The sequence below is a fragment of the Narcine bancroftii genome, chromosome 5 (genome assembly GCF_036971445.1).
Source record: "Narcine bancroftii isolate sNarBan1 chromosome 5, sNarBan1.hap1, whole genome shotgun sequence".
In the NCBI taxonomy this organism is placed as follows: domain Eukaryota; kingdom Metazoa; phylum Chordata; class Chondrichthyes; order Torpediniformes; family Narcinidae; genus Narcine; species Narcine bancroftii.
The window spans coordinates 194,929,490-194,942,148 of record NC_091473.1 but is presented as its reverse complement, the minus strand read 5'-3'; the positions used below and the strand labels follow the sequence as shown (position 1 = coordinate 194,942,148).

The 12,659-nt window shown below is 47.9% G+C and overlaps 1 long non-coding RNA gene across 1 annotated transcript; it reads right to left on the bottom strand.

Moving 5' to 3' along the window:
- Positions 1-195: 195 nt before the first annotated feature.
- On the bottom strand, positions 196-10,609 carry LOC138764519 (uncharacterized). The gene is made up of 3 exons (XR_011358176.1): positions 10,507-10,609; positions 9,149-9,258; positions 196-651 (listed from the first exon to the last, which is right to left on the bottom strand). It is a non-coding gene; the product is annotated as an uncharacterized lncRNA (long non-coding RNA).
- Between the last annotated feature and the right edge of the window lie 2,050 nt (positions 10,610-12,659).

Below are 12,659 nucleotides of genomic sequence, written 5' to 3'. Positions count from 1 at the left end.
CATGGACACTCGATATCACTGGGGAGACTCTCTTTTGGTTCTCTTTCTCTGGCTGAAAGGGGCACTGGGCAATTTCCCTTGATGGAGAATCTTTGTCTGCCTTAGACTAAAGGAAATTTCATGTACTATCACATATTCTGTTTTATTACAATAAAATGATCAAATACCTTGAAAAATGATGTGGGTCACAGACACTGAAGAGAAAGAGGGATCACTATTTATTTAAGCAAGAGACAATGCCTTTGAGAGCTCAGAGAAACGTCACCAGGTTACAAGGAACCCTGCAAATGCCAAGAACTGTTGAAAACGTTCGATTTCAGCTGAGTTTTCCTGGAGTTGTGAATTGGTTCTCGTTCCTGGAGATGGTCCCCATGGAAAGCCCTGCAGTTCCCACCTGGAATGACATGGGAAGGTGCACCTTTCCTGGAAGGGGATCAACGGTTTGGGAAAAACGATGTTAGGAGAACACAAGGAAGGCTGATCTTCAGGCAGGCCCAGCTGGAAGAAGATCCGGAGGGGAGATCTGGAGGGCAGAAGATCCGGAGGGGAATACTCCTGATATCACTTCCTGAGCAGATTCAGAGCAGGGAGTGACTGACTCATCAGTCGGCGATGTTTTATTAACTCCTGTGTATTTTCCATCCAGAAACACTGCAAAAACAAAAGTGAAACGATGATTGCTTGAATGGAAACTAGAGAAAATAGTAGACCATTTTGCTCTTCAAGCCTGTTCTGCCATTTAACTTGGCAGAGAGGATCATTGGAGTCTCCCTCCTTCCTCCCCATCTCAACATGATCTATCAGGATCATTGTCTGAAGAGGACACGCAAAATTATTGAGGACCCCTAAGAGATGAAATACAGGAGTATCAGAGCCAGCACCACCAAGATGAGGAACAGCCTCTTCCAACGGGCAGTGAAAATGTTAAATGATCAAAGGAACTTTCAAGACTCTCATGTTCATGAAACAATATTTATTTATTTGCATATTTGAATACTTGTTCTGCCTGTGAATTGTTTGTTTGTGTGATGTCTGGTTGTGTGTCTGCGCGTTTTGCACCGAGGAACGGAGAAGGTTGTATTGTCAGGTTGTACTTGTACAGATGATAATAAACGAATTGAGCCCAGATCTCAGTAACATGTTACTGTTTCTTCCTGAGAGTCCTTGATGTGCCTTTTGTCCAGAAATCTGTCTCCCCACCCCCCACCCCCCACTGAATGGCTTCTGCAACCTTCAGGCCGCACAGTTAATGCAACGCTATTGCAGCCCCAGTGACCCAGGTTTGGATCCGCTGTTGTCTGGAAGAAATTTTTATATTCTCTCCGTGACCTACCTGGGTTTTCTCTGGTTGCTCTGGTTTCCCCCTACCCCCCAAAACATATTTTGTAGGTTAATTATTTGTAATTGTGCAGCACTGATTTTATGAACAGGAAAGGCCTTCAACCATGCTGTACCATCACCAGAGATAGTAGCCAAAGTAGGCCCTTTGACCCATCAAGTCTCCTCCACCATTCAAATGAGCTGATCCATCCTCCCACTTGGCCTCATTCCTTGGCTTTCTCCCTGTAACCCTTGATGTCCTGACTAATCAAATACCTGTCAATCTCTGCCTTAAACACACCCAACGACCTCACTTCCACTGCCGCCTGTGGCAACGTTCACAGATTCATGACCCTCTGGCTCAAGAATTTTTTCCCCATCTCTGTTTTAAATCCTGAAGTTGTGCCCTCTTGTCCTAGACTCCCTGAACATGGGAAATATCTTTGCCACATCTACACTGTCCAGGCCTTTCAGCATTTGAAATACCTCTTCTGGGTCCTCCCCTTATCCTTTTAGACTCCAACGAGTACAGTCCAAGAAGTGACAATCGTTCCTCATCTGCTAACCCTTTCATTCCTGGTATCATTCCAGTAAATCTTCTCTGAAACCTCTCCAACGCCAGCAGGTCTTTACTCAAATACAGTGCCCAAAACTGTACCCAGTACTCCAATTGAGGTCTCACCAGAGGTTTATAGAGTCTCAACATTACACCCTGCTCTTATATCCAATGCCTCTAGAAATGAATTGCATTTGCCTTCTTCACCACCCACTCAACCTGGAGGTTCTTTGGCTTGGCTTCGCGGACGAAGATTTATGGAGGGGTATGTCCACGTCTGCTGCAGGCTCGTTGGTAACTGACGTCCGATGCGGGACGGTTGCAGCGGTTGCAAGGGAAAATTGGTTGGTTGGGGTTGGGTGTTGGGATTTTCCTCCTTTGTCTTTTGTCAGTGAAGTGGGCACTGCGGTCTTCTTCAAAGGAGGTTGCTGCCCGCCGAACTGTGAGGCGCCAAGATGCACGGTTTGAGGCGATATCAGCCCATTGGCGGTGGTCAATGTGGCAGGCACCAAGATATTTCTTTAAGCAGTCCTTGTACCTCTTCTTTGGTGCACCTCTGTCTCGGTGGCCAGTGGAGAGCTCGCCATATAACACGATCTTGGGAATGGGAAGGCGATGGTCCTCCATTCTGGAGACATGACTCACCCAGCGCAGTTTGGTCTTCAGCAGCATGGATTCGATGCTTGCGGACTCTGCCAGCTTGAGTACTTCGATGTTGGTGATGAAGTCATTCCAATGAATGTTGAGGATGGAGCGGAGACAGCGCTGATGGAAGCATTCTAGGAGACATAGGTGATGCCAGTAGAGGACCCATGATTCGAAGCCAAACAGAAGTGTGGGTATGACAACGGCTCTGTACACGCTGATCTTTGTGTGTTTCTTCAGGTGGTTGTTTTTCCAGACTCTTTTGTGTAGTCTTCCAAAGGCGCTATTTGCCTTGGTGACTCTGTTGTCTATCTCTTTGTCGATCCTTGCATCAAATGAAATGGTGCAACTGAGGTAGGTAAACTGGTTGACCATTTTAAGTTCTGTGTGCCCGATGGAGATGTGGGGGGGGTTGGTAGTCATGGTGGGGAGCTGGCTGATGGAGGACCTCAGTTTTCTTCAGGGTGACTTTCAGGCCAAACGTTTTGGCAGTTTCCGCAAAACAGGACGTCATGCGCTGTTATGCGCTGTCATGACCTGGAGGTTAACCTTTAGGGGATCCTGTACAAGGATTCCCAAGTCCCTTTGCATCCCTAAATTTTGTACTTTCTCCCCATCTAAATAAAAGTCTGCCCGTCTATTTCTTTGACCAAAGTACATGACGGTGCACTTCCTATTAAAATTTCACATCTTCACCAACCTTTGCATGAAGGAATCTCATCTCAAACTCAAATGGTTTACCCTGTTAACTAACTGGGCAAACATCATCTGTGTTTCTGGCATATCGAGCCCAGTCTGGGGAAGATCCCTCATTCATCTAAAATGTAAACCTACTTGCTCCAATCTATCCTCCAACAACAGTATCTCTATTCCAAGAAATAGTCTTGTGAACCTTTGCTCCACTTCCTTTATGACAAGTACATTCTCCCTCTTAGGTAAAGAGACCGAATTGTATATAATGCTTCAGGACATTCAAACATCTGTAATGGCAGCACTGCCCCTGGTGCAGATCTGTAGGGAGCAAAATTTCAGTCCGGCCAACCAATCAGACTGCCATTGGCTCTGTACAGGCTATAAACAGCCTGTTAAAGGAACCAATGGTGGTTTATTTTCAAAATCCTGTGAATGAGGGGTCAGGCCCAAGATGGTGACACCTACAATCAGTAGCAGCTACTAGGGGTTGCAGGTTCCAGGGAAGCAGAGGACTGGCGGAGGGCACCAGAAAATGGGGAGACCAACCCCCACCTTCCACCCCATTTGAGAAGGAAAAGCAGAGGAGACGACCCATGGGACGGTGACCACGGTAGCAGACAAATAAGAGGAGCTGAGGCTGAAGAACACACAGGCTGCGGAATGCTGGTAACTGCGGTCAAGGGATGTACACCGACCGGGCTGCTGACTACTGGAGACTGGCCAGAGGGGTACTGGGTATCGGAACTGGGATGCATGAGGGCACTGGAGGCTTCCTGATCATGTCAGAGGTGTGCATCTGGAGCTTGGATTTGGAGTGGAGGCGGCGGGAGTGCTGGAAGCGAATCCATGAACACTCAATTGACTCTGGGGGACTTTCTTTTGCTTCTCTTTAGCTGTAAAGGGGCCCAGATAATTTTTGCTAATGGAGAACCTTTGTCTGCCTTACGGTAGACTAAAGGCAAATCACATTTTCTGTTTTATTATCGTGTGGCGGCCCTCCGCAGATCCCCCACGGGGCCTCACAAAATGAAGAACGAATGCGATGATCCAGCAGGCTGCACGAGGCCCGCGGCGCTACCCTCCAATTGGCCACAACCAAAAGAGCTTAACTGGCCGATCAGGGAAAGCGGATCACAAACACACCAATCAGTGCTGAGAGGGTTTTGACCATGCCCCTCGGCTTGAGAATAAAAGAGGCCTGTGAGCCCAATAAAGCTCAGTTTTAACTACACTCAACTGGGTTTGTGTCATTCTGGGAACAGCATGTTCTTTTTCAGCTAATCTCCATGCCAGCTATAACTTCTCCTGTACTAGAGGTTCTGCAGAGCCATAGCTTGTAGCAGCTAGCTACAACATGACAAAAATAATCTTGAAACAAATATACCATTGCAATCTTAACTGCTTGCTGCACCTACTTGCTTGCCTTCACTGACTAATGTACAAGTACATTCAGGTCCTCTTGCATATCAACATTTTAATTAATCTTTAGCTAATGTTCTTGATATTTAACTTCCAGAAATTACAAGTCAGCTAGAAGTGCCAAATTATTTCTTTCACTGGGAACCTTTATCCATGGCAGGCCAGAATTGATTGTCTTGTGTGAAGGTTAGGGTCCTTTCCCTTGTAGTAAAAACACAGAAATGCTGGAGGAACTTAGCCAGTCTCACAGTGTCCATAGGAGGTAAAGATATATAACTGACGTTTCGGGCCCGAGCCCTTCCTTGACGGTATTCTTGTTTCACTCCCTGGCCTTGAAGGTCACTACGGATCCAGAAGATTCTTAGGACAAGTTGCAGTCACCAATATTATTTTCTTTGTTTAAATTAGAGATATTTTAATAATGCATTTAAATTTCCAGTCTGCTGTATGGGATTTTAACAGTGGCGGATTAACCAAGACCCAGGCCCTAGGCTGATCTTTAGTAAGGCCCCCCCCCCCCCCCCAACCCTTTGCAAGGATATGGCCAGGTTTTAATGTTAAGGGGAGTGAGAACTCATAAAAAATGCACCATGCGCGCACGTGCACAGACTTAAATTGGCAGCCACAGCCAGGCAACCTTTGCTTCTGCCGACCACGAAACGATAGAGGGAGCTCTGCATTGTGTGTTTGTCCTTCAGATCGGTCGTGGCATGGGGAGAGATTTTCTGATCTCTCCCATCTTTCGCTTGGTGGTGCTGAAAATGGTGCTTGTGCAGACAAGGTTTGTAGTGCAGACTGGTACCACCTCGGACACCAACACCCACCCCCCCCCCCGTTCCTTTTCTCTCTCTCCCTCCCTCCCCCTCCAGCGAGCTCAGAGACCATCTGTCTTACTAGGATTTTCCACCTCCCAGCTCCCTCCCTGTTTCCACCAGCGGCATTGCCCCAAGTGGGACAACAATGTTGGGACGGAGAAGGAAGGGGAGAGAGCGAAGCATACAGCCACTCCCTGCACACAGGCAGGCTCTGCATTTAATTGATCACATTCCATTTGAATGGAATGAGTTCCCAATAATTTAAACTATTGAAGCGATGACTGCTTTAAAATTAGCTATTATTTAATAAAATTATACATCTTTTACATTTTAAATAATTTTATAACGAAAATGCACTCTGTTCACTATTTCACCTACATACCCAATGTAACAATAACCCCTTTTGATTAAAGTTATTTTAATATTTGAATCTGGTGTGCATGTGCAGTAGGCCAAGGGGATGGGAGGGTTTGGAGTCACGACTCGGTCGTCAGGAGCTCTGGATTAGGCTGAGGGAAAAGTTCGGAGTCGGGCGTCGGGAGCTCCCAGCTCCAGTAACTGGAGTTCCCGATGCCTGCTACGAACCCTCCCCTCAATCTACCTGAACTGTGGGACACAATTTGCAAATCTACTCAGTTTATATAAAACAAACATTTTTCTTACAACTCTCGCCTCTCTGGGCTATTAGCTAGCATGGATTGTGAGAACACAAGGGCGCGAAAGGAATTCAATATTCGAACGGTAAATCAGAGCAGGAGAGCCCTTGTGTTCTCACAATCCATGCTAGCTAATAGCCCAATCAGCCATGGTCTCAGTTCAAAAACAGATGTCACTTTTGAACAAATGTGCTCAGGGGGAACGGTTACTCCGTCTGTAAACCCTCTTCCCCCCCACCCCGTTATGCCACTGCCACCCTGAAAGAGATTCCCCTCTACCCCTTCTCTCCCACGAGCCACCCAGACACAACTTCAGGTACACAGTCCCGACATCGGTTGGCTTCCTCCAACCGGCCCCGGCTCGAACCCTCTTGCCCTCCCCGCTTCCCTTTTCTCCCAAAGCATTAACAATACTGGAAAAGAATATCTCCTTGTTTGTTGTTTCTAAATGTTCCCCATTGGTAACACATCCTACTGTCAAGTACAACCCACCGATCTCTCAGCTCGGGCCTTTCGAGAGAAAGTGGTTCACTTGTTGAAGCAGCTGCAAAGGGCATGGTAAGAAACCAGCTGTAAGCTGCAGCCACTGGGGCTACTCAGCTCCCTGGCCAGCACTGGCTGAACACAATGTGCAGGGAAAGGGGAATCCGGCTGGGCCCAGGTCTGGCCACGAGTACAGCCGTAGCTTGTGCATTTTGCATGGTTCCACCCAGCAGTCGTGGGCAAAGGAGACAGTGAGCACGTTGCCAGTTGTGTGCAAGTCTACGGACTCACAGACATGCTGGCGCTATTATAACGAAATGCACTGCAAATGGGTTTCTAAAAATCTTAAACACCCAGGGCAACCAGACAGTGACAGCGCTGCCGCTAGCTCAGGTGCAGTTCATGGGTCTCTCACAATCAAGCAAGTTTAACAAATTAATATCAGAGAAATCCTGGTGGAGCACCTGGGGAAAATTCACACAGACATGGGAAGAATGTACAAACTCCTACACACAACGCAGGATTAGAATCCCAGTCCCGATCGCTGGTGGGGCAGTCTGTCTGGGATTAACATTCTTTTAATAAGATGGCATGGTTACAAGGGGTCATATTTATGCTTCTACAACCAGTGACGGATTAACCATTAGGCTGAGCAATGAACCTCGTTGTTTTTGTTAAGTCAGTTTAATCAGACCATAATGCGTTGGGCTCCCTTACCTTCCGGGACCCGAAGCCTACTCAGCCTAATGGTTAATTCGCCACTAGATTTGAACCGTCTCCAGAGTCCTTAACAGAGTTTAACAGTGTTGAAAACAAACGCTTCAGCCCAACTTATTCATGCTGACCAAGTGTTTTAAAATTTAGACATACAGCACCATAACGGGCCCTTTCAGCCCATATGCCCGTGCCACCCAATTATATCTAATTGACCTACAACCCCCAATACATTTTCTTGAATGGTGGGAGAAAACTTGAGCACCCGGAGGAAACCCATGCAGACACATGGAAAACGTACAAACGCCTTACAGAAAAGTATCGATCACTGGCAGTGTAACAGCATTGCACTGAATGCTATGCCTGCTGACTTCTTCCCATGCTAGTCCCATTTTCCTATGTTTGGCCAATATTTCTTAACCTTTCCTCTCCCCATATCTCTCCAAATATCTGTAGAAAGGAACTGGATAATGGAATAAGGGAGTTGGAAAAGGGTAGGTGGATGAGAAGGAGTAAAAATCAAAAGTCACCAGACACTGTGATTGCAATAGAAACACACAGAAATGCTGAAGGAACTCAGCTGGTCTCGAGGTGTCCTCAGGAAGTAAAGATATACTACTGATGTTTCGGGCCTGAGCCCTCCTTCAAAATATAAGCAAAGAACAGGAAGGCGTCAGAATAAAGAATGACCGGGATGAATCCAGACCATCAACAGATGTTAATTGGTTAAGAGGAAAGGTGAGAATTGATTTTGGCTCTGTGAAATGGGACAGAGGGAAAAGGAGGGAGGGAGAGGGAGAGAGAGAGAGAGAGAGAGAGAGAGAGAGAGAGAGAGAGAGATAACGTAAACCAGAGAAGTCGATGTTAATGCCATCCAGTTGGAGGGTGCCCAGATGGAAGCTGTGTTCTTCCAATTCACAGTGGTCTCAGTCTGGCAGTACATAAGATCATGAATAGATATGTCAGCAAGGGAATGGGACAGGGAATTGAAATGGGTGGCCACTGGGAGATCTGTGCTATTGCAGCCGACAGAGCTGAGGTGGTCAGCAAAGCTAACTCCCTGTCTGTGCCGTCTCTTTATGTAGAGTAGACCACAATGGGAGCACTGGATGACCCCTGCAGATTCACAAGTGATTAGTAAGAACATGAATTTGGAGGATTCAGTTATATTGTTAGGTCATGGACAACCCAGGCAGAATACAAGGTGCAGTTCAGATATGTACTCAGTCTCAACCTGGCTCCAGAGGTGTCTGAGGTGAAACGTCGGTTTGGGAATGGGAGGGCAATTGAAGTGGCTTGCAATAGGGAGCTCTAACTGGAGTGTCAAGGGAGAGCACAGGTGCTTGGCAAACCAGTCACCCAGTCTTGTCGAGGTCAAGGAGCTCCAAATGCAGTAGATGGTAGTGGAGAAGGTGCATAGGTCACCCTACCTGGACTTTGAGGCTCAGAGGTTGACTATACTCAAAAAGAAAATGGAGAGATTTTTGGATCATGAGGAAATCAAGGGAAATGAGTTGGTGCAGGATGGTGGCATTGAGATAGTGGTCTCCTTCACGTTAGTTCCATCCTTCACAAGTTAGTTCCAGAGAATAGTAACTTTGGCAAGACCCCGGGAGATGAATCCGCGGTAAAAGATAAAACTTGCGTTTTTATATGTGTGCCAAACTCAGATCTTTCTGACTCATTGTGAAGTAGCAACTATAATCCCACAACTACTCCGATTTATCACAGGAGGCCATCAGCACTGGGTTAAGAGAGAACATGCAGTGCCACTGGATCTGACAGTGGTGTCCAGCCCTGGCCAATTTCACTGCTGGATCCATGTTTCCCAGATGTCCACTTCTTACCAGGACTTTGTGGACACGGAGGAGGGAGCCCTGGAACTCAGTGACCTTCTGCATGTTGTCTTGGAACCTCGCTAGCTCGGCGCTCAGCTCCTGAACAGCTTCAGCCAGTTCTGTAAGAACACAGGTGGGGATTTAGAGGCAATGGGAGGGGGGGGGGGGGTGCAGGGAAAGCAGGTCATGAGATAGAGAAGGGAACAAAGTGGGATGTAATGGGGAAGGGGGGTCAGAGAGAGGGGGAATGGGGGAAATCACAAGGATGGTGGGTCAGGAGGGTGGTCAGGGGAGGGGGAATCACGAGGACAGGTTAGGTTAGGGAAACTGGGTGGGTCAGGAATGAGGGGACAGGGGTCGGGAACTGGGGGAGTTCAGGGGACAGAGGAAGGAGATGGGGAGGCAGGGGGGAGCAGATGGGGAGGCGGGGGGAAGAAGACAGGAAGGTGGGAGGGAGATAGTGGGGGTCAGGAGGAGGGTGGTCAGGAAGGGGGGAATCACGGGAACAGGTTGGATTAGTGGAATGGGGTGGGTCGGGAACTGGAGGAGATCAGGGGATAGGGCAGTGGGATAGGGAGTCAGGGGGACTAGAGGGATCGGGGAGATTCGGGGGAACGGGGGTCAGGGGATGCAAGTTTCGGGACAGGGTTTAAGGAGATCGGGGACCGGGGGGAGGGGGGTCAGGGGAACCAGAGGATTCAGGGGGACAAGGGGACGGGACCAGGGTCAGGGGGACTGGGGGGAAGGGGATGGGGAGGGGACAGGGGAATGGGGGAGTCGGGAAGACAAGAGGGTCAGGGGACAGGGCATCAGGACAAGGGAGGGTTCAGGGAGACGGGTGGGGTCAGGGGGACGGGGACGGTGGGGTCAGGGAGGGGGGAACAGGGGGGTCAGGTTGGGTTAGTGGAATGGGGTGGGTCAGGAATTGGAGGGGGTCAGGGGGATGGGGCAGGTCGACAGGCAGTCACGTGGACTAAAGTCCTCCGGGAGATTCAAGGGGACTGGGGTCAGGGGATGCAGGTTTCAGGACGGAGGTTAAGGCGATCGGGGACCGGGGCGTCACTGGGACCGGAGGATGCAGAGGGTCAAGGGAACGGGGGACAAGGGGACCGGGAGATGGGGAGGGGGAACCGGGAAATGGGAGAGTCGGGAAGACGAGAGAGTCGGGGGACGGGGCGTCAGGACACGGAGGGTCAGGACGAGGGGTGGGTCAGGGGGACGGGGGACCGGTGGGGGTGGGTGCACCGGCACCGGGTGGGGGGGGGGGTCAGGGGTCGCGGGTTTCTGGCGGCCGGGGGGGAGGGTGCGGACAGGTTGGGAGGGGGCGGGGGGGCATTCCGGAACCCCAGAGCCACTCATCCTCGAACCTCGCGCCTCCGACATGGCACCTGATGGCCGACCAACGGCCGCACTCCGCCTCGCTAACCATGTTGGCGGCAAGACGGCGGGTGGCCGACCAACGGCCTCAAGGAGCGGGAGTTGCAATGTTGCCTGACCTTTATCTATTTATTTGAATATATGAAAACTTGTCCTGCAAGTGTCTTCTTGTCTGTGTGTGTGTTATGTCTGGTTGTGTGTCTGCATGTTTTGCACTAAGGACCGGAGGACGCTGTTTCGTCGGGTTGTACTTGTACAATCAGATGACAATCAACTTGACTTGATAAAGATACTGTACTTAACCAACGTTTCAGGCTTGAGCCTTGATCAAAATGTGGGCAAGTACCCAAACTAAATGTTAAGGTGGGAAGGGTAGGGGGAGGAGCACAGGCCCACAGGCAGGAGGTAAAAGGTAGATAAAGGAGGGAGGGATAGCTCCGGGAATGGAGTGGAGAGCAAGGAAAGAAGACAAGGGAAGGGAGTGGAGAATGGAAAGTACGTTAGTAGAAACTGGAAAAGTCCATGTTAATGCCATCCAGTTGGAGAGTGCCCAGACAGAAGATCAAGTGTTGTTCCTCCAATTTTACAGGTGGTCTTGGTGGGATAGTTCATGAGGCCATGGACAGACATGTCAGAGTGGGAGTGGAGCACAGAATTGAAGTGGTCGGCCACTGGGAGATCCCTTTCACTGATGCAAGTGATCTCCCAGTCTACACCCAGACTCTCCATCTCTCCCAATCTATACCATAGGTGCTCTGTGGTTTGTAAGGGATTACTTAAGGAGATATCTGTGTAGGGCACTACCAGTAACCACCAAGACAAGGCTGAGGGAACGATAGGCTTTAATATACAGAAAAACCTTGCTGGCCCAGATCCAGGTATAGGAATGGCAGGAAGGGAGAGGTGGTTCGACCTTTATGGCCCAGGACCATGGGGGAGGAGTCATAGGGTATGAGTCATCAGTGGGCGGGCCAGCTCCCTATATACTATGTTATATAGAGAATTTAGGTTAAAATGACTTAAGTTAAAATGTGATGATTAATCATAAACAAGGAAGCCAGAACGGACAGGGAGTTTACTAACAGTCAAGGACAAAAGGATCTGCTGAATATGTTTTTTTTAAACCTATCTTTTCATGGTCATAGTGAGAGACATGCAGGAGACAAAGGATTGATAAGAAGGGTGAGAAACAGAATTTAGTGTATGTAGAGTTCACAGCATACGTAACGAACGTGATAATTAAAAATGCAGTTATACTTAGAATGCTTTTGTAATACTAACCAATTAAAACAGTATTAATAAGAAGGGGAAGGGCAAATAATAAGGGTATAAAAATCAATGCACTGTATGTATCGGGGCTTAACTGGTGAGAAACCAGTTGAGTCCAACTCTGCAGACTTGTAAATAAAGCTTGTCGTGTCATCAGTTTTAAAGAGACTCGTGTGTGAGAAGTTTTATTTCTGACATACTAAATCCAATTTAGGAAATATATCACCACAATGTGAGTGGTTAAAAAAGGTTGATTCCACATGTTGATCATGTTGCACCTTCCCCATCCCACACAGTTGCTCACCACTATTTATTTTTATGTTCAAAAATATAATTTGTTCATATAAAATATGTTGAAAGTTGATCACCCACTCAAAATTCCCCGAACAAAAATGTCAACGATACAGTCAGGGTATCTTTACGGTGCACTACACAAAAGTAACGGAGAAACTCAGCAGGTTATGCAGCGTACATAGGAAGCAAAGATATCTAACCAACATTTCAAGCCTGAGCTTTTGTCAAGGTTTCCCTCAATAATTTCTTTAAATGACAGCCTCGGACGTCCATCTCCTAAAGTGATAAAAAGATAAACATGATCAGATTTAATGTGTAAAAGTGGACGACATGACTTTCTTTGTTTTTCTTTTGTGAAGATGTTGTTTTATTGTATTTTATATGTTTAATATTTATTGGTTTGGGGGTGGGAAGGAGGGGAGGGAGGGAGGGAAGGGGGAGAAAGAGGGAAAATGTCACTGTGAGAATCATTTGTACATATTTTTGTTGCTATGGTTCATAGTGCGATAAATAAAAAGTTACAAAAAAATGTTCTCCTTTGACTCATCCCACTTTATCCAATAGGTAACAATAGGTACCC